We start from the raw sequence: 20,579 nt of genomic DNA, 5'->3' as shown, positions 1-20,579 counted from the left end.
GGCTAACATTATGTAAACTTTTGAAGGCACACGTTGAGCTCAATGTTTTAGTCCTTGCTGCTCTTAAAGGGCCGGTCGGCAAAATTCACAAATATCAAGATGTCAAATTCACCTACGTTCCGCTGTGAAGGTGCATTCGTAATGGCGAGGGATTCAAGTACAACTTTGACTGGATATTGCAACTCTATAAAGCTCATTGGAATGCGAGCGTGAAGGAGGAAGAGGAAGAAGAAACAGCATGAAGGGGGAAGGAGATGAGCCGTCACACGATGAGCACTGACTAAGTGTGTTTTTGCTATTTGTGTGTGTGTGTGTGTGTGTGTGTGTGCGACTGAAATCCGCAATCATCCAGTCTAAAGACACCTCCCGTCGCTCACACACAAACGTGACGCAACACCGCATCTCTACGAGAAGAACTTCTACAAACAGCCTTTGCATTCAAAATGAACTTGAGCTTCACTTTTCCCATATTTTGTATACACTGTATAAACTTCACGACACGGAAATGCAATAATTTCCATTAAAAACAAAATATTCAATATTAACAATATGAATATAATATAATATTCAGCTATAATATTGTATTTAGCCAGAGAATGCCATATTTTGGTATAAACGCACTTCCCAGTCAAAGAAACATTCTTTTTTTTTAACAAAAATGTTTTTTTTTTTTTTAACGACAGGAAAGTTAGCTACAAAAACACTTATTCAGCCACAAAAAATAACGCAAAATCGTTCCATAAAACGCTGCATTTGGCAAAAAAAAAAAGAATGCACTACATTCTGCAATTGTTAACTCATTTACTGCCATTGACGGCTATAGACGTCAAAAATTCGTTTGAACAATATCTATTAGTTAAACATTTTTTCCCACTTTTGTTAACAAGAGTATGAAAACCTAGAATTTTTTTTATTGTACATTTAGAACAAATATAACATTTGTGATTAATCGTGAGTTAACTAGTGAAGGTGAATGATTAATCATGCGATTAATTATGATTAAAAAAATGTAATCGCCTGATGCCCCTAATTTTTTAATAATCTTTTTCTTTAAAAAAAAAAAATAAATAAAACAAAAGATAATAAAAATTTTTTTTTTTTAAATAATTCAAATTACTTTTTAAAAAAGAACAAAAGATTATTAAAAATTAGGGGCGTCAGGCGATTAAAATTTGTTCGTAATTAATCGCATGACATCCATCACTAGTTAACTCATGATTAATCACAAATGTTTTATCTGTTCTAAATGTACATCATTTTTTTTAGGTTTTCATACTCTTGTTAACAAAAGTGGAAACAATTTTAAATTAATAGAAATAGTTCAAATTAATTTTTGACGTCTATAGCCATCAATGGCAGTGAATGAGTTAAACACGCCTTGACTTGAGATACGAGTGTTACATAGTGACAGACTAACACTGAACTCAATTCAGCTCATTTAAAAAGTAGCAATCTGGCAGATAGTAAACAATTCTTTGGAATGACACCAAACTGGCATTGACAGTCAAACTAAACATAAAATAAAGACAAATACACAATTGTGCACAAAACTTGGACATAGCTTAATGCTACAACGCAACGCAAGTAATCAACGGAACAATCAATATGGTCGATTCTTAAAAAATGATTGGTGACAGCCCTACTCACAGGCATGCATTCTTTATCCTCAGCGAAGAAAACAAATCCAACTGTTTCCAAATATCTGTACCATACTGCCCTCAGGTGGACAAGTGGTGCACGCCAGAAGGAGCAGCATAGTGGCATGCGCGGTCCTTGACCTCCTCAGTGAGGAAACAACCTTGCGATAACAGCTGAAGCCATTTGTCGCCAAATAAATGAAACCGACTTGACAAAAGTTGACTTTTTGTGTCACGACAGCTATCGCGACAATACAATAAAGGGCTCGTCGCCATTGTTGTGTGATGTCACCCTGGAGATGACTTCTAAAGAGCTTCTTCATTCATGTAGGTAGACGCAATGAGAGGGTAACCGTCATAAGGCAAAGGCTCGAGCGCTTCGTTTTTTTTTTTTTTCCTTTCTTTCCCTATCTTCTCTCGGGCAGCCCGGAGCGAGATGGAGGCCGACGCCGCTGTGAAATTGGCCTGTCAGATGCCTCCACTGGCGGAAAAACACAAACTGTGAATATGCTAATAGACTGCAGATTAAGATAGAGTACAGTAGTAGCTGCGGGCGCACGCCAGTGCATTGATATGCGCTCGCATGCGCGCACGCCGGATGGCTGCGGCGCTAATGCGGTGTGGAGTGGACTGAATGGTGATGGCAGGAAGTGTTTGATGAGAATGCAGGTGAGCAACAGGAGGAAATGCAATGCGAGATCAGCTTCCCTCTGTGCTTGCAGGAGAACATAGTGGAAAGTTGTGGAGAGGAATGGATTATCATTCATAACTAGACTCCATTAGCACACTTTCTTTAGCGACACAAACAATATTTTTAGCTTTAAAAAAACATTAAGTTTAAAAAAAAAAAAAAAAAAAACTTTTATTGAAAACCAAATATTTAGCCAAACATTTGAGAATTTTCTTTCAAATTCCATATTTAGCCACATGAGTGCAATTTCTTTTCTTTTCTTGAAACAGCTGCATTTGTTGTCAAAGTGCTGTAGAAATAAACTTTAGTAGAGCCCGACTAGTATAGATTTTCATTAATTAATCAATTAATTAATTTATTTCTTTCTTTCTTTAAGGTCAATGCCGATTCCAGTATTTGGCGGAATAAAATTCCAATAACCGATTAATGGGCTGATTACCAGTAAAAAAATAAAAATAAAATGAAAAAAAATGTATCGAATAAATTAAAAAAATATATATATATATTTTTTGGTCCCATAATGCGTAAAGTAATAAAGACATGAATTACAAGAAGGACATTTGACTGTTTTACAACATTTCGTCCTTTAGTATTAAATTTTTCATCATAGAAAAAAAAAAATATGCAAAAACTCACCCAATCACGGCTGGACTGGCGCACACACAAAAAAAAAGGGAGAAAAAAAAGAAGAGAAATCGGCCTTGGCATTTTGATCTATATTACATACACTAATAAAACTTATGCAAAGCAAAATTGTATTTGACCATAAAAACACAATTTCTTTGCACAAAATGCTACATTTCACCTTGTAAATCTCATATTTAACTTTTTTTTTTTTCTCCACAAAACACTGCATTTTAACATGGTAATGTTATATCGTACCTTGACAATCTTAATCATAAAAATCAACCTATATACTAGCAGAAATGCTACATTTTACATTGACACTATAATTTGCCACATAAATGTCAGGACTATTTGACTTTGGCCATCTTCAGTCAAATATTAATCAAAAATAATCAAAATGTCTCTTGAGCTATTTAAATAAAAAGTTGGAAGATGCTCCAAAGTTGAATTAGCCACCTGAACATGACATTCAGAAGAAGCAGAGCCTCGCCAGGGGCCACCGTGATATCATTATTGCATATGTGTGTGCGTGCGCGCGCATGTGCGTCCCCCCTGAGGGCGAGCATGTGATGGATGTCGGCAGCCAGGCTAATAAATTGCCCGGGGGTCAATCCACTCCGGTGAGGAGGTCCAATCCCGGGAATGTCCGCCAGATATGCAGGCATCCAAGTCTGCCCTGCAGCACGAATTCCCCGAGAAAGCATTCATCAGGACCGGGATCATTAAATCCTACTCTCAAGAGAGAGCGCGGTGGACGGGGCGTGGGGGGGTTGGGGGTATTCGAGTCGAGGGAAATCGCCGTAAAAACTCACTTGAGGGTCCATTTACATTCAAGGACCAAGTTGGAGTGCGTCATTTTTGCTTGAGTTTACCATACAATGCTATCGGCTTCTTGGACCTGATGGAGGACCAAAACTGCCAAAATAAAAAATATATATATATTTTTAAAAAGACCAAATAAATAAATGTCTAAAAGTGAAAATAAAAATGGATCTAAAAAAATATAATTGAAAACTTAAATACAAAGAAAATAATATGAATGGACAAAAAAAAAAAAAAAAAAACGGCATTCAAAAAAAATAATTTAACATAAAAAGCGACAAGTCGCAAGTTGTGGTGACAGCGGACAAGATAGTCGTCCATTGCTGGAGCTCTGCAATGCAAGCCGGCCAGACTTTCCGGGCCGCTCACTCGACCAATGAAACGCAGTTTGCAAGGGCGGAGTCCAACCCAAGACACACTTAGGACCGCCCCCTCTCATTTGAATAACATTTTGTCCTGGCAGAGCATCTGCAGCGTGAAATAAATAAATGTGAGAGCAGAGCGTTTTTATTGATTGATTGATATTTAATTCTATTTTTATATTTATTTTGACATTTATTTTTTGAATCTCGTTTTTCTATATATTTATTATTTTATTTTTTATTTATTTTTTTGGGGTGGGGTGGATTTAATTTTTAAATTCTATTTTTTAGATCCGTTTTTATTTTCACTTTTAGTCATTTATTTATTTTTAATTTTGGCAGTTTTGGTCTCATCTGGCATCTTGGCACAGATCTATGTTTTACCGTGGAAACACTGCGCTCTATTTTTCAGCGCACTTGCGCCACGGCGCAAATGTCGGCGGATCTGGATTTTCGTACCATTTGTGCTGTGCAATCTCTAAGTAGGGGGCGCACCTCAGCGTAGCGGTTTTGCCGTTTTAGACATCACAATTGGGCAAATTTCAGAAGGGCTCGTCAAGAGGCGCATCCGTCGCAGCTCCGCTCGCCACGTGTCACGTAAACCAATCAAATCACGTCACAGTCGTTTAACCTCGCCGCTTCCATTACTCCACACACGCGCACTGAGCAATGACCCCGTGGCTGAATGGGTGGTCCTTTAACGCCCCTCATTTTCAAAAGTGACTTATCGTGCTAATCAGAGCGCTAGCACGGAGAGCGGTCGTTATCTGGCAGAGAGCGGCGCTAATTGAATGCCGCCCGTCCTAATGTACGGATACAAAAAGAGAGCGAATGCAATTATGGAGCAGAGGCACGCACACACATTCCATCATGTTCCAACCTTGCCGTTGTAAGCCTTCAATTGAATATGTCGCGGGTACATGCGCTTTGTTCCCACCAGGGAGGCCGAACTATTTCACGGTGCTTCACTCAAGTCGCAAGCAATATTTGGAAATCAAAACACGAAGAAGAAAAGGCAGCAACACTCAAATCAAAGGCAGCAAATTACCTCTTAACATTAATGGGAAGCGAGTGAAAGCTTTTGGGCCAGTCTCCTGCCACGAGTGTGACTTTCTCTCAATAATTCTGTTGTCCTGGCAGCCTTCAAATTATAGGATATTTGTTGTCTTAGTTTACCACTGTTAGCTCATTTACTGCCATAGACGTCAAAAATTCATTTGAACAATTTCTATTAGTTTAACGTTTTTTTCACTTTTGTTAACAAGAGTATGAAAACCTAGAAATGTTTCTTATTGTACATTTAGAACAGATATAAAATGTATGATGAATCGTGAGTTAACTATTGAAGTCATGCGATTAATTACAATAAGAAATTTAGCGATTGATTTTTTAAATCGGAATTAATTGCATGGCTTCACGAGTTAACTCACGATTCATCACAAATTTTATATCTGTTTTATTAGAAGATAATAAATAAATAAAAAAATAAAATAAAAAAATAAAAACAAATTTTATATCTGTTCTAAATCTACAATAAAAAAAATTCTAGGTTTTCATACTCTTGTTAACAAAAGTGGGAAAAAAATGTTTAACTAGTAATATATATATATATATATATATATATATATATATATATATATATATATATATATTTTATCCTTATTTATGGTTGATTATGTACCAGCTGATCTGTGGCGGCCAAAATCATTAAAACTTTACAATGCTACAAAATTAGTGCGTTCATTTTGAGTTAATTTAAAGTTCCTAATTTTCTTAACGCGATTAATGTCCGCCCCTTGGAAATCCTGTACTGGGGAAATTCCAGTCGCAATGCCAAAATTTAGTAGTAAAAAATTTAATAATAATGCATATATTTGTGGAGATTGGGGTCAAGTTGTATTTGACAATTTTAAAAATGTGCAGAATTTCACAGGTTACTTCATGTTAAAGATTTGATAGCTCTTAATATGAAAAGAAAAATGCACTGAGCTGTCACCAATGTCTTACAAATGCAATTATGCCATCTAGTGGCAGAAAAATGACATCAACACAAATCAATATCTCACTAATTTTAACTCAATTTTATGCATTATTGTGAAATTACAGTATCAAGGACTAAAAGCCATATTTCTATTTAATTTTTCCCCCCACTTTGATGTTAAGAGTATGAAAAAAAAATGTTTTATTGTACATTTAGAATATAAATCAAATTTCCGATTAATCTCGAGTGAACTATTGACGTCATATGATTAATTACGATTATAAATGTTAATCGCCTGACACCCCTTGTATTTTTCACATAATCAATAAATAAAAAAATTGAATTACTTAATTATTTCAGCCACTGTAATGAGTAATCTAGTGGGCATGTCCGGATGAGCTCGAGTGTGCGTTTCCAGGTCTCATCTTAGCCAGAAAGTGCTGCGCGAGGCAAGCTTTAAGATACTTTGCAAACACGTGAAATTGACGGCACCGCCGTGCTTTATTCCCCGGCAAAAAAAAAAGCTTGACTAATATAATAAACGCGCGCTTACAAGCTTCCAAAGCTTCTAAAGCCGCACGTCGCTAACTGTCTCCGGCGGTTCTGATTTTGGGAAGGCCTGGGCTTTTGTTAGCGTGTCGCTAATGTGTATTTACGCGGGTCAAATCCTCTTACGGGTGTGCCAGTAAATAAGGCTAAAAGAGGGTAAAATGTCATCGGTGCAAGAGGGGAGACGCATGCTGGGGTCATCAGGAAGCACGCTGACATTATCAAAAGCGTGCCCCTTTGGTATTTCAACATACTGGAAGTCAACATCGGCACAGTCTATCAGTGGGTTCACGTTTATGGGAGCCATTTACGTCATTCCTCCACTAAATTGCGACTTATGTTTTGTTTACACCGGGAGGACAAAAAAACACAATCGCATTCAGAATACACTCAAGCATTTTGAAATGTGTTTACTGTAATTGATGTTTTAAACTCGCACCCAATAACAGGTTTATGATCTATTAAAAAAAAAAAAAAAACATTGGTATACACCAAAATCATTAAGGTCACTAAGTAGCCAGGTTGAATATGAAGTCAGCTTTTCTGGTTTAAAGTAGAGCCAGACTAATTAATTGGTCAGATGACTTTTCAGATGATATTATTTCTTTTAAAATCAGCCCAAATTTGATGTAATTGTTGATTTAATACAAATTACAACATAAGACAAAGGTTAATGACATTCAAAATCCCTCCAAAATGAATTGATTAAAAAAAATAATTAAAAAAACGGCAGACTTTGAAAAATCGTAGGTTTTTATTATTTTATTAATTTTTTTCTGAAGAAAAATTGGAGGTTTATAATAATTTGGGATTTTTCATTATACTGTATTTTGATTTTATTTCGTTTGGATTTTTTTTTAAATTCAATTAGTTTTAATTATTTTTGTTTAAGTAAGTTTGTTAGTTTGTATTTGTATTTATTTTACTAAAAATGCTTTGTTTTAGTTTAGTTTTGATTACCGGTAGTTTTACAGTAGCATCAGTATATATATTTTTTTAATATATGGAATATTTGTCAAGTGCAACATTCAAAAAGGTCACTAAGTATTGTGTAATAAAGTCAATTTAATTTTCAAACAACTGTTCGACCTTCTTACAGCAATACCAGAATAAATACATTTAAAATAAACCCCAAAAAGTAATTTAAAGAATATTTTCACTATACTTAGTTAAATTTATTGACAAAACCTGTAATTTCAGCTAATTTTGTGTCAATGTCAAATATTTGCTGCAATACGGTAGAAATGCTATACATTTATGACACTTGGGAAAAAAATGCTGTGTCAAAACATTTTTAGAGCCTTTCAATCAAAGTCTCCGAGGATTTCCGGTGCTTGCCTTTACGGTGCGTTAAATAAAAATTGCTCTCTTTTTTTTTTTTTCAATGTTTCTTCTTTAATTGGAACTTAACTTGGGATAAGCACATTTCATGACCCATGCAAGCCCGTAAAAAAGCCGGAGCTCGGGAAGCGCTGAGGTGCGACGGCGGCGTGCTGACAGCCGACAACTCTGTTAACGTGTTAAATGCTTATGTGGCACGTCTGAAGCCAGATTTCCTTCAAGCGCCATGTGGCTCTTTATTACAAGATGTAGTCAAGGTCTGTTTAGGAAACTTTGGCAGCCTTCCCATGAAGCTAATCAATATCCGTCCACCAATCACAGGAATGCAATGAATCCAACGCCACCTGCGGTGAGAATATAAAAGTGTATTTTCCGCATATTTTTGTTAAATAGTGTTTGGCTTTTGACAAAATTTCAATGAATTTATCAATGATTTTTATTTTTATTTTTATTTTATTTTTTAGAATATTTTTTTTTTATATATACATTTTACCTAGAATAAAAACCACACAGACATTTTGTGGTGGTTTTCAAAACAGAAATTGATTCATTAATTGATTTAAAAAATACATTTAATATTCTTTTTGACTTGACTGAATCAACATTTAGACAAATAGCCTTGATTGACACAAAGGCACATAACTTATTTTTATTATTAGTTTTTAAATATTTGTATTATTTTAGGTTTTAAAAAATTACGGGAAATTAAGTTTTTCATAATTTATTTTTTATTTTTTAAAAAAAAAATCTTATCTCGGAGGTTGCCACTTGATAAAATATCCCAAATCGACTATGATGAAATCTATCAATTCAGCATAAATATAGTTTTCATTTTATTAATATTTTTATAATTATTTTAGAATTTTGTTTTTCTCTCTCTATTTTTTATTTCAAGAATTTTTACACCAATTGTAATAACTAGGAATATATATATATGAGCAAAATAAGGTTTGCGTAGATAAAACTCAGCTTGGCTACACTTAATTTGATGTTAGACTTCTTTAGACAGCAAACTAGTCGCGAGTGAATCAACAGACTGTTGCAATCAGAGCTCAATAAATACAAACTAATCTGCTCGACTCATAGGCAGCGACATATGGCATCCTATCCACTCTATGACAGGTTGGAGCCGGTCCCGCTACAAGATGCTAGCACAACGTGCCAGGGGAGCGAGACAGAGAAAAAAAACCCGAAAAAGCCAGATAAAACCCGTCTGGAAAAGTATTCCAACTTGGAATGTGATTGGACAAGTCACATCTATGAGGTGGCCAATCAGAAGTAAAAAGTATATTAGCGGTATTACTGACAATGCTAATTTGGTCGCCATTGTTTAACAAGATGGCAGCCCGTCACTTCCTGTAATACTTCTTAGCCTATCTCATGTGAATAGTGAGATTACTATAGTGGATTACACATTGGATTATTTTCAGATTTGAGTTACTTCCTGCTTTCAAACCCCTCCCCCTGAGTGCCGCCAGCGCTGATTGGACAGGAGCTAAATTAGGCTCCGTGAGACTCGTCGCTAACCACGAATATTGAAGCGTGTCTAATAGCGACAACAAAGAGGAAACGCAGGCTTTGGAATTGAATTAGTAAGTGAAAGGAAGGAAGAGAGGGAGCGATACAAAGAGGAAATCCTTCCAGGAAAACATCTTTGTGTTATTGGTTGCTGCTTTGCAACTTTTTGTTTTTCCCGCCGCAGTCTCCGAGTTAGCGCATCAGTGGCGAGGCTAACGATGCTAACGCCGACCCCAAAGCAAGTCCTTCATTAGCCACTGCGCTTCTTGACTAAAGAGTTCAGCATCTCCACTCGCTGGCGGGATTTCAAGGGGGAATTCACCGGTTAGTGTTTGTTTGGTGGCTTTCTCTGGTGCACCCAAAATGTCACCAGGACTGTTTTTATTCAGCCAAGGCGTGCGGTCGTTCATCACTCTGTGTGTGTGTGGGGGGGGGGGGGGGTACAGGGGGGTTGACATCAGGGGAAAATGAGTGTGTGAGGATGTAAAGACTGGAATTAATTGAGGTGCTAATGTGCTGTGACTCCAGTGTGGCGCAAAACCATGTGTGTGCATGTGTGTGTGCATGCGTGTATACAGGGTGGGCCAAAAGTAGATATACGCTAACATTTATTTTCTGGCATGTTTTCCTTCCTTCCCTTTTACTTTCCTTTTCTGACTTATTTTCTTCGTGCCTACCATTCCTGCTTCTTTTCTGACTTCTTCCCCGCCTTCTTCCCATTCCTGGTATTTTGTTCATTCCTTCATTTTCCCTCCATCCTTCTTGGTTTACACCAGATTTTTTATTTGATTTTAATCTGCCTTCTCTCTTCCTTCCTTTCCGCCTCGTTCCCACCTGCATTTCTTTTGCCTTCTTACGTTCCTATTTACTATGCTTCCTTCCCTCCTACTTTCATTTTTTCCTTCTTATTTTCATTTCTGCCTTTCTTTTTTACATCCAACGTTCCTTTTTGCCTTCCTAACTTCCTATCTGCCCTCCTTCCTACTACTTTCCCTCCTGACCACCTTCCTTCAATTTCCTGCACCCTCAACCGCCCACTTTTTACTTTCCTTTTCTGACTTCTTTTCTTCGTTCCTACCATTCCTGCTTCTTTTCTGACTTCTTCCCCGCCTTCTTCCCATTCCTGGTATTTTGTTCATTCCTTCATTTTCCCTCCATCCTTCTTGGCTTACACCAGATTTTTTATTTGATTTTAATCTGCCTTCTCTCTTCCTTCCTTTCCGCCTCGTTCCCGCCTGCATTTCTTTTGGCTTCTTACGTTCCTATTCACTATGCTTCCTTCCCTCCTACTTTCATTTTTTCCTTCTTATTTTCATTTCTGCCTTTCTTTTTTACATCCAACATTCCTTTTTGCCTTCCTAACTTCCTATCTGCCCTACTTCCTACTACTTTCCCTCCTGACCACCTTCCTTCAATTTCCTCCTCCCTCACCCGTCCACTTTTTATTTTTATTTAAAAGTTTCTACCGTCATTCCCTTTCTCCTTCTCCCCTTTCTACTTTCTTTTTTCACTTCTTAACTTCATTCCTTCCTTCCTTTTTGACTCCTTTCCTTCCTTCCTTCCTTCCCTCAACCACACACTTTTTAATATTATTTAAACGTTTCTCCCCTCAATCCCTTTCTCCTTTGCTTTTTCCCTTCATTCATTCCTTCCTTTCTGACCCCTTTCCTTCCTTCTGACACTTACCCTTCTTCCTTCCTGACCATTTTTTTCCCCAACCTAGCAATTTTCCTTCCTGACTACTTCATTCCTTCCTTTTTTCCATCAGACTCATTTTTTTTTTTTTACTTAAATATGCCTTTTTGCTTTCCAACCTCCTTCTCTGAGATCCTCCCTTCCCTCTGTCATTACTTTTTGCCTTCCTAATTTTTTTCTACCTTTTTTCTTTTGACTTCATAACTGCTGTTTTCTTCTTTCCTTCCTAGTTCTAGTTCCTCTCTGGTAAGTATTTTGGAATCATAGTTTATATATATGGGGTTTATTTAGTCATTTACTACAATGTCAATAAAATGTCGATTTACATTCCATTTCTGTTTAGGCAGTTACAAAAGTAAATTAGGAGTGTGTACATGAATTGCAAATCCTTGCCATTTGCGTCGAGGCTTGATCCCTAACTCACACAACATTGATGAAATGGTAATAATTTTCGAACCACTTTAGAATGAGGAACAACTTGATGAGGAAAAACATCAAAGCAATGCATGCGCATGTGTTTTTTTTTTTTTTTTTTTTTTTTTTTTATGTCTGCGTGTGTGCGTGCATGTCGACCGCTCTTGTGTCTGCAGATGCTAATCCCAGCACTACTGGCGGATTGCAAGTGTTTTAACAGATTACAGATTACAATCGGCAGTGGCAGATTAGCTGGCGGATTGACCCGCACCATCTCACATATACGGTGGCTAGATAACCAGACAGAAAGATTGGCAGATGCGGTATGCTTTGGATCTTCTTCTTTTTTTATGGCAAATGTGCTTTGGATTGTTTGAATCATTAACTTTTCCATGAATTGAAGGATAAAAGATTTGATGTAGTATGCTTTAGACGGTAATGCTAACCCTGGTTCGAAACTAATTTGATCCATTCGTATACCAGCGCGCAGCACTAGCACAATAATAAACATATTGTGTACTACGCGTTCCCTCCAGGGGCTAAAAAGCCTCGAAATGGAGCGCATATATATACAAACAAACAAGCAAGCACATTCCCAGTAGACTATGCAGGCAGCGTGGTTGATAATTACACGTAAAAAAAAAAAAAAGAATGCAGGCAGTATGTCGATCAGTCGCCATGGATATGGAGTGACAAAAGAGCAATGAAACACCTCATCATGAAGGGGCTTGACATGCTGCTTTTTCTTCATGCTGATTTTAGTCAGTATGTTCTAAAACCACGGGTTCCTGCTGTGAGGTCTATGGGAAGTCCCGGCTTCATCATGATAGACAGAAATGGATTTGCACGCCAAAGCAGGACCCCCGTGTCGACTGTACACGGGCATCATATAACATGCGCTCCCTGCTACACATGCATGATGCAATGCTAGCCCAAAATTTAAAAAAATAGTCTGATTTTAGAACAATAATAATGAGGCTCACTTTGGACAGATCAACTTAGCAATACTCTTAAATCCATTTTCTCTGAGGTTGCATAGTTTGTAATACAAGCAAAAAGTGCCCGCTCGCCAGGTCACAACCCACAGCTCCACCACCCCTGGTTGTCGTGGCAATAAAGAGATAGATAGCTAGATGGCGATGTGGTATGCTTTGGATCATGAGGGTTTCCTTTCAACAGACAGATGGACTGGCAATCCTGGTTGAAAACCGAACCCGGGCTTGAAGTATTGAGAGCTTTTCCAAGGATAGGAAGCTGACATGATGTGGTATGCTTTGGACAATTACGCAACACCTGGCTTGAAACCTTACTATAAAACCCTAAATATTGTTTTAAACCGGGGAGGGGTGGTCAAGTTTGGTCCTCGAGAGCCAATCAGGTGTGTTAGTGGAAAGAAACATGGAAAACAGGCTGGAGAGTGGCTCTCGAGGACCGAACTTGACCACCCCTGTTTTTAAACCCTACACCTCTGGCTTGAAACCTGACTTTGAAAACAGGCTTCAAATATGATGTGGTATACTTTTAAGCCTAAATTAGCAAAACCTGACTCTGAAACCCTGATTTCTGAAACTCTAAAACATTATTGTTGACTTATTTTGGGGTAAAAAAACAAAACAAAAAAACAAACATATTCTGAACCCCTAAATTAAGTCAAACTGTGCACAGCTGTACTTGTAAAAGCCTAACTTCTTATAACTGAGTGTCAATCGCGAATGAGAGGACTTAATGGGGAGTATCAACAAAATGGAAAGCACCTCACGGCCGTGCAATCATCTCACGCAGGGAAGCCTTGAGCACGATATACTTCAGCTGCCTCAAAAGAGAGAAATTGAGAGTTTTGCCAGATGGGTTGCATTGTCATTGCAGAAATGAAGGCTACTTTAGCATTTAAGGCCAACAAACGGCAATCGGTAGCGCTCAGTGACTCACAATCAAGCTGAAAACAACTTTTTTCCCTTTTTTTTTTTTTAATAGGGTGCAGCAGCTATTGGCCAAAAAAACACAACTTAAGACGAGCCCAAGAGGGCGAGAAGCACAACGAGCAGTGATTTGAAGGAGGGCAAAAGAGAGCACTCAATAGTTTGTCTTTCTTTGAGCTTCCAAACAATACTCCGGGGGGTTACCATGGCGACCAGGCTCGCCTGCCGGGCCCATACAAGCGCATGTAAAGGGGCAGTGGTGGGGGGTAAAAGCAAGAAAAGCTTAACTTCTACAAAGTGAAAACAAAACAAAAAAATCTGTGAAAACCAATCAGCTGAATTTATTTTTGACCTTTTATGCAAGACTAAGCACATATTTTGCTTAATTCATTTTAGCAGCAGTGTAAAAGGTTGTTTTTGTAATACTCATCACTGCCCTCCTCAACGATTCAATACAAAAACTGTGAGTGAAATCTACCCTTAGGGCACTCACTGAAATATTATTATTATTTTTTTTAATCTTGCCCTAAAAAAGATGAATATTGTGCTGTATATATTTGCTAATATTTGTTTAAAAATCATGGTCATGCTCACAGCAAATGTCAGCCTGTTGACAGGGTGGACATTTCGGCTGAAGTTAATGACCACTTGGTGGTGCTTCTCTAAAAATCTGACTGTGTACTACTGCTTATCAAATAGCAAAATATGATAATAATAATATCTACTGTAATGTCACTGAAAATAGAGGGTTTCTTAAAGGGGCAGTTACCTCGTCATGACAGGGTGGACAATGTGTAAAATGTTCAATATGATTATGAAATCAGAACATACACATCATCAAAACAACCCTTTTTTTTTCAAATAACTTGCTGTGGACAGCAAAAACCGTCTAAGAAATGTTGATTATTTAACCACACATTACTTTACAGTGAAGTTAGCAAAACAGTGTGGGGGGACATGCCAAATTCCAAAATCAAGTAGATCCATTGAAGACGGAAACAACAATTGTGTAAAATGGAGGGAAAAAAAAAAAAAATTGTAACATGACAAGTGTCAATTAAAACTGAGCATTATTATTTCCAAAGGGTGAGTGTACCTAATGATGTGGCCAGTGAGCATTTAATACCAGCCTCTTTAAGGGAAAGTAAGGAATCCCGTTAGGCAGAACGAATTTTCTTGAATGTGAAGCATTCCATTCGCATGTAAGAAGTCTCAAAAAGGAGCTCACTCGTACCCGTGACCTTCAATTCCAAGTGACACACTGGGGTTGTTGTCATTTTTAGCTGATTGGGTTACTTTTAACTCAAGGTTGGGTTCATTATTTTGACCCAGCAGATTGGGTTGAAGGTTAGAGTTGAATGCGGTTGCCATTTTGGACGCAGGTGTACACTGAAGATGAACTTAATCTAATGTACTATTCTTAAAGAAATGTTGTTGGGCGGATGGCTCACTTTGGACACTTTAGATTCTTAGAAAATGTTGAGAATAAAATTAGCATTGTTTTCAAGCAGCTATTCTCATAATTGAGTAACCCATTTCTTGGTAGCTTTAACTCATCACCATGGGGCATTTTTACCCATTGTTGAACTAAAATCTTGACCCAACATGCTAGATCAAATTCTCAGCCCCAATGCTCTGTGTATAAATAACCCAACATTCCCTCAGTTCTATTTAGAGCCGGCCTTGGGTTAGCCATTTCCCGAGCACATGAATAAAATGGCTTGTGGACAAAATATTAGGAACTCTGTCAATCACAACCGGCACAAAAAGCCAACAAAAGCTCATCTACACTAGCACAAGTGGACCAAAAAGTGGCAAGTGTGGGGCAGTTTGAACCCTCAGCATGCTCCTCATTCCCCCCACTGATTTTAAACAGCCCCCCCCTCAAGCCTTAGGTTGCACACCCTCGTCCACAAACGGTCAGCAGCACCCCCCCCACCCACCCCCCGGTCTAGCCCAAAGCTAAAACATGTTGATCCGGATGGGAATAAACTTTATAGGTGTTTATTTCACAGCTTGATTGGGTTGAATTAGTGACATGCTGAAATGCAGCAGTCGTGTGTGTGTGTGTGTGTGTGTGCGTGCGGCTCCCGCGTAATCACACACACATACACACGCTATATGTTTCACTGAGGGGGGTGCGCGCATACACACGCATGCAACTAAACATCTCAATGCGCCAGCAGATATTGCATTGCAGTGATTGGAGCGCGGCACTTTTCTAACACCTGTTCTGCCCTTACCTTAGCACAGCAGCAAGAAGGAGCACACTTAGTTCCCATTTTGAAAAAAAAAATAATAATAATCATACAAAAATGAAAAAGCAGGTTTAGTGATGTTCCCGGGTGCCTCCTTCTCCTCCACCTCCTGCTGGTTTATTCACACATCCACAGAGAGTTGCAGTGGGCGCAATAATCCAGTTTTCCATGCCGGGGAGAGCGCGCGCAAGCTTCCTCACATCTTTTCTCCCTCTCAATCCGGTTTTCCAAACTATGCCGGTCTTCTTTCAGCACCTCCTCCTCCTCCTCTAGCCCCTCTCTCTCGCTCTCTCTCTCTCTCCCCGAGGTTGCCTGGTTACCTCCTTCTGCCGCACGCCAGCCAATGGCGGGCCAGGGCTCCTCTTAACCCCTCCGATGCCAGACTGTCCTATTTGCAGCTTTCAAGGAGTAGGGGAAGTGATGGGAAAGGGGGGGGGGCGGAGGTTGAGGGAAAATGTATATTACCAAACTGTAATGAGGAAGGAGAAGATGAAAGGAGAGTGGGGGGAAGGAGGGACTCGGGGCTGGGATTGACTTTTGAAAAAAAAAAAAAAAAGTTATGTTATGTTATGGGTTTTGCTCTCAGGGCATTTGTTGTTTTGTTTTCCCTGAGAAAATCTAATTGAAAGTTAACCACTGCTTATATTAAAGGGGAACGAGAGTGTAGTGGAATAGTTGTACAGTCTGCCTCACAGTTCTGAGATTCCCGATTGGATTCTCTGGAATTTGAAATCTTCTGGTGCTTGTTTTTTGAAACGTACCGAACGACTGGCTGGCGACCTGTCCGGGGTGTACTGGCTGCCTTTTGCTCAAAGACAGCTGGACATGAGCAAAAGCACTATAATTAATGCATGGACTTTCTTATTGGGTCGATGGAGTGCCTGTGCATCGCTAAGTGTGAAATTAAATCAGCAAGTAAATCTTTGATCAGCCTGGTTCTGACATTGTGTCGGTGAGCCACCTCTTACTTCCCCCACTGTTATGGTGAATTGACATAATAACTGCTCCCACATCTGGCTTCTCTGTTCATGAGACGGTCAGCTTGGCTGAGTGAAGATCCAGAGCCACTTTCAAGCAATGGAGCGCTTTCCAGCATAGAGAGACAAAATGTATTAAAAAAAATTGGGTTGGTCCGTTGGCGGTTGACGTCGTAGTTGGGGTACTTGGGTTGGTCGGTATGTCAATTGGTAGGTATAGGTATAGGTGGTGTCTGGTCGGTGCTGGATTTCACTTTCCTTTCTTTCCTTTGGTCCTTCCTCGGGTCTCCTGACGGCCTCACGACTCACGACTGGAAGTGTTCGGTTTAGGTGAACGGTATGGGATTTTTTAATAGGTTTTAGGTGAACTAATGAATACACATACACTCGCATGCACACACGGACATACACATACTCACCTACATACAAAAAAAAAAGAAAAAAAAGAGAGCAATGATGATGACATGTCAAATCAGTAAAATTACCAAATGAACCATACTTCTTTGACTGCCAAAAACGTTAAATAACGTTTAGTAAAATCCTACGGCGGAGTGCCAAAGACGTTAAAAGACGTTTGTTTCAAAACAGAGGTGAAACTAACCATTTTCTATTGTTGATTACTCAAAAATGGAATAAGGTAGAAACTAACTTTTTTTTTATGATGAAAGATGAGAGTCCAATCTTTCATTTGGTAGTATGTGTGTTTCCATAGTCCAAACACAGAATTTTCTATGGACCTTGAAAGATCAGTCAAAATGCTTAAAATCGGCTGGCACTGGGGACAACCCGTTTCTGAAAACGTCTGGCAGTCAAAGAGATACTGAGCTTTCCAGAAAAAAAAAAGAAGAAAAAAAAGGTAGGTATAGGTCTGTAGAAAGGTCGGTGAGTTAGAGGTTGATGTTGTAGTTGGGGTATGTAGGTTGATCGGTAGGTAGGTTGATGAATTAGAGGTTGAAGTCGGAGTTAGGGTATGTAGGTGGGTCACTCGGTAGGTTGGACGGTGAGTTAGAGGATGTTGTAGCTGGGGTACATAGGTAGGTAGATCGGTAGAGGTAGGACGGTGTTGGTGAGTTAGAGCTTGATGTCGTATTTGGGGTAGGTCGGTTGGTAGGTTCATCGGTCATGTCATGGTTCGCTTCTGTGGGGGTTGAGGTTTTGTTTGTTATGGGTGTTCTTGTTGTTTTTGTCTATGGTTGGTGATTTTTGTCTTGTGTGCCTGGTTTCTTCCCTTGTCTCGCTATGTCTAGCCACGTCCACCTGTGTGTGTGTGTGTCTTCCCTTCCCCAGGTGTGTCTCATTAGTGTTGGTATATTTAGTCTTGTGTTTGTCCAGCCGGGGTGGGTGCATTGTCGATGTTATATGTGGAAGTTTGTGCATCAAGTCTTCGTCACAGCCAAGTCGTCTTCATCATAGCTCAGTAGCTATTGTCACCTCCAAGTAGCCTTCGCCACAGCCAAGTCGTCCTCGTCACAGCCAAGTCGTCCTCGTCACAGCCAAGTCGTCCTCGCCACAGCCAAGTCAAGTCACTACACAGCAAGTCAAGTCAAGGCAAATCAGGTCCTGCCACGTCACGCTCCGTTCCAGTCATGGCGACCGGCCTACTCACATCCTGTCCAGTGATGGGGACCAGTCCAGTCACGTCCTGGCGACCGGTCCTGTCACGTCTCCCACCAAGTCATGGCGACCCATCAAGTCAGGTCCCATCAAGTCATGGTTATCTGCTCACCCTTTTCCCTACAGATAATTAAAGTTCCACGGATTGCACTGGTTTACAGTTTCCCTGCATTTGGGTCCACCATCCCTCATCCAGTCACTTTCCATCATGACAGGTCAGTGATGAGAGTTTTTCTGTTGTTGTGGTAAGGAAGTAAGAATGTAGGTCAGTCATGGCCAGTCAATCGATAGAGACATTTTCATTCACAAGAGAAATTCACCACCAAATCAACGTGCGAGGATACTCCCAGCCTCTATTTAAGGAATTCAAGTAAAGTCATTCAAATCCTATTCAGTCTTCATTTCTCTTCTACTGGTCTACAAACATCCCATCAGCATCCTCAAAACGCCATCTCACGCTCTCAGCGTGCTTTACATCTCGGCTCCGATTGACGGTCGCTGGAGTTTACCTTGTGTGCAGAACCCTCCCACGCCTCCGTGTCTCATCTTCTTACCTCGGCATCTTTCCCTCATCCTCATCTCAATGTCTGCATCCTCCTCTCACCTTCCACTCCCTCGTCTTCCTCCCCCGGCCGGCCCTTCTCGGCTTGAATGCTCAACATGAAAAGTCCAACGGATCGAATCGTTGTATCTACGTGGGTATCAAAGTGAAGACGTACCACACACACACTTGTACACACAAAACGGTTTGTGTTTATTACTGTTGAAGAAAATAATCTTTTTCCTTCCGCGTGTTCGTTTTCTTTCGGGTAGTGAGAATGTTGGTTATCCGAATGCAGGCTGGAGATCGATGAACAGTCACTTTGAAGCTTTTATTTCTACAGAATATTCCGGGCACAAGTGAGTTCCCATACAATAGCGGCAGCCTCTCACTAGTGCGAAGTTACAGCGTACTCACAACATTCTTATACTATCTTGAAGGGCGGTACCACAAAATCCCCAAGCCCCCAAGCCCCCCCGGAGTTCACCAGACATCATTCAATACACATTGACTTCAACCACAGACAAATGGTCTATTGTTGTGGAAATAGAGGAGGCATCCCAGACAATGCCGGCACGAGCAGAAATTGCGACATCACTCACAAAGACACATCCACAGATAAAAGTTCTACTGAGGAAATAAATAAATTAAAACAGTTATGACTAAATTGCTACCAAGATCAAATTTTTTTGCTGTTCAATTTACGTGATGAAGAAGACAAACATGCCTGAAATTGTCAACAAGTGGACATTTTAGAATGGTATGCAGCGTAATACGGCAACAGGCTCTACTACACTAATCACGGTTCTGGCATTACTGGGCTAATAGCAAACATTTGTCCCGCTCGCCGTCTGTGAAGTTAGTTTGAAGTCTGCTACTTTTGCAGAGAGAAAACACCTACACGTGCCCTCGGGGAAGAGAAATGATGCGAATAGCAGCGTGCCTTGCTCTGCAAAGGATAATACAACTGCTTTTCTCCTCTGATATCTGCCGCAGCATGCTAATGATATACAGAATACCGTCCCAAGAGACAGAATTGGATCCTAAGTACAAGGGGACCGTTTCTTTGGGACAAGAGTAGTTTTGTTAACATTTCACTTCCTGGATGAGTGATTTCTTGCTTCAATAATCTTTTTTTTTTTGCCTAAGATCTCTCGTAAGATGTCGTTTTCCCTTGGCGCATGACCGTTTGTGTACTTTTTGTACGATACACCGGGATTTTACAATGGTCCCACTGTCTCTTTAAGTCTAACATTTTTGCCCGGTCTGACCATACCACTCATTTGATGATCTTTCAGTCAATCCCAGGATAATCCTTTTTTTTTTCTTTTTTTCTTCTATTCATTAGTTCACCTAAAACCTATTAAAAAAAATCCCATACCGTTCACCGAAACCGAACACTTCCAGCCAGAGTCGTGAGGTCGTCAGGAGACCCGAGGAAGGACCAAAGAAAAGAAAGAAAAGTGAAATCCAGCACCGACCAGACACCACCCACCAGGCCACCAACCAGAGTCCTTCACCAAACACCAGAGACATGTATCAATCACAGGATAATCCTTGACTCAAAGGCAGCATATTGCTTGTAGCTTGGGTGACCAGATGCCCAGTTTGACCTGGATATGACACATTTTTG

General features: G+C 39.6%; 1 protein-coding gene across 4 annotated transcripts in view; it reads right to left on the bottom strand.

Moving 5' to 3' along the window:
* Positions 1-20,579, bottom strand: part of dab1a (DAB adaptor protein 1a) — a 226,998-nt gene that overhangs the window by 76,842 nt on the left and 129,577 nt on the right. Inside the window, exon 1 of one of the 4 annotated variants that reach the window (XM_077584463.1) lies at positions 15,800-16,082. The exons of the other annotated variants lie outside the window; for them this stretch is intronic. The gene's annotated coding sequence lies outside the window, so the exon portion shown is untranslated. Of the gene's footprint in view, positions 1-15,799; positions 16,083-20,579 lie in introns of those variants that run through there. 4 annotated transcript variants of the gene reach the window in all.

The sequence above is a fragment of the Vanacampus margaritifer genome, chromosome 13 (genome assembly GCF_051991255.1).
Source record: "Vanacampus margaritifer isolate UIUO_Vmar chromosome 13, RoL_Vmar_1.0, whole genome shotgun sequence".
Classification (NCBI taxonomy): Eukaryota; Metazoa; Chordata; class Actinopteri; order Syngnathiformes; family Syngnathidae; genus Vanacampus; species Vanacampus margaritifer.
This window is presented reverse-complemented; position numbering and strand designations above follow the sequence as displayed.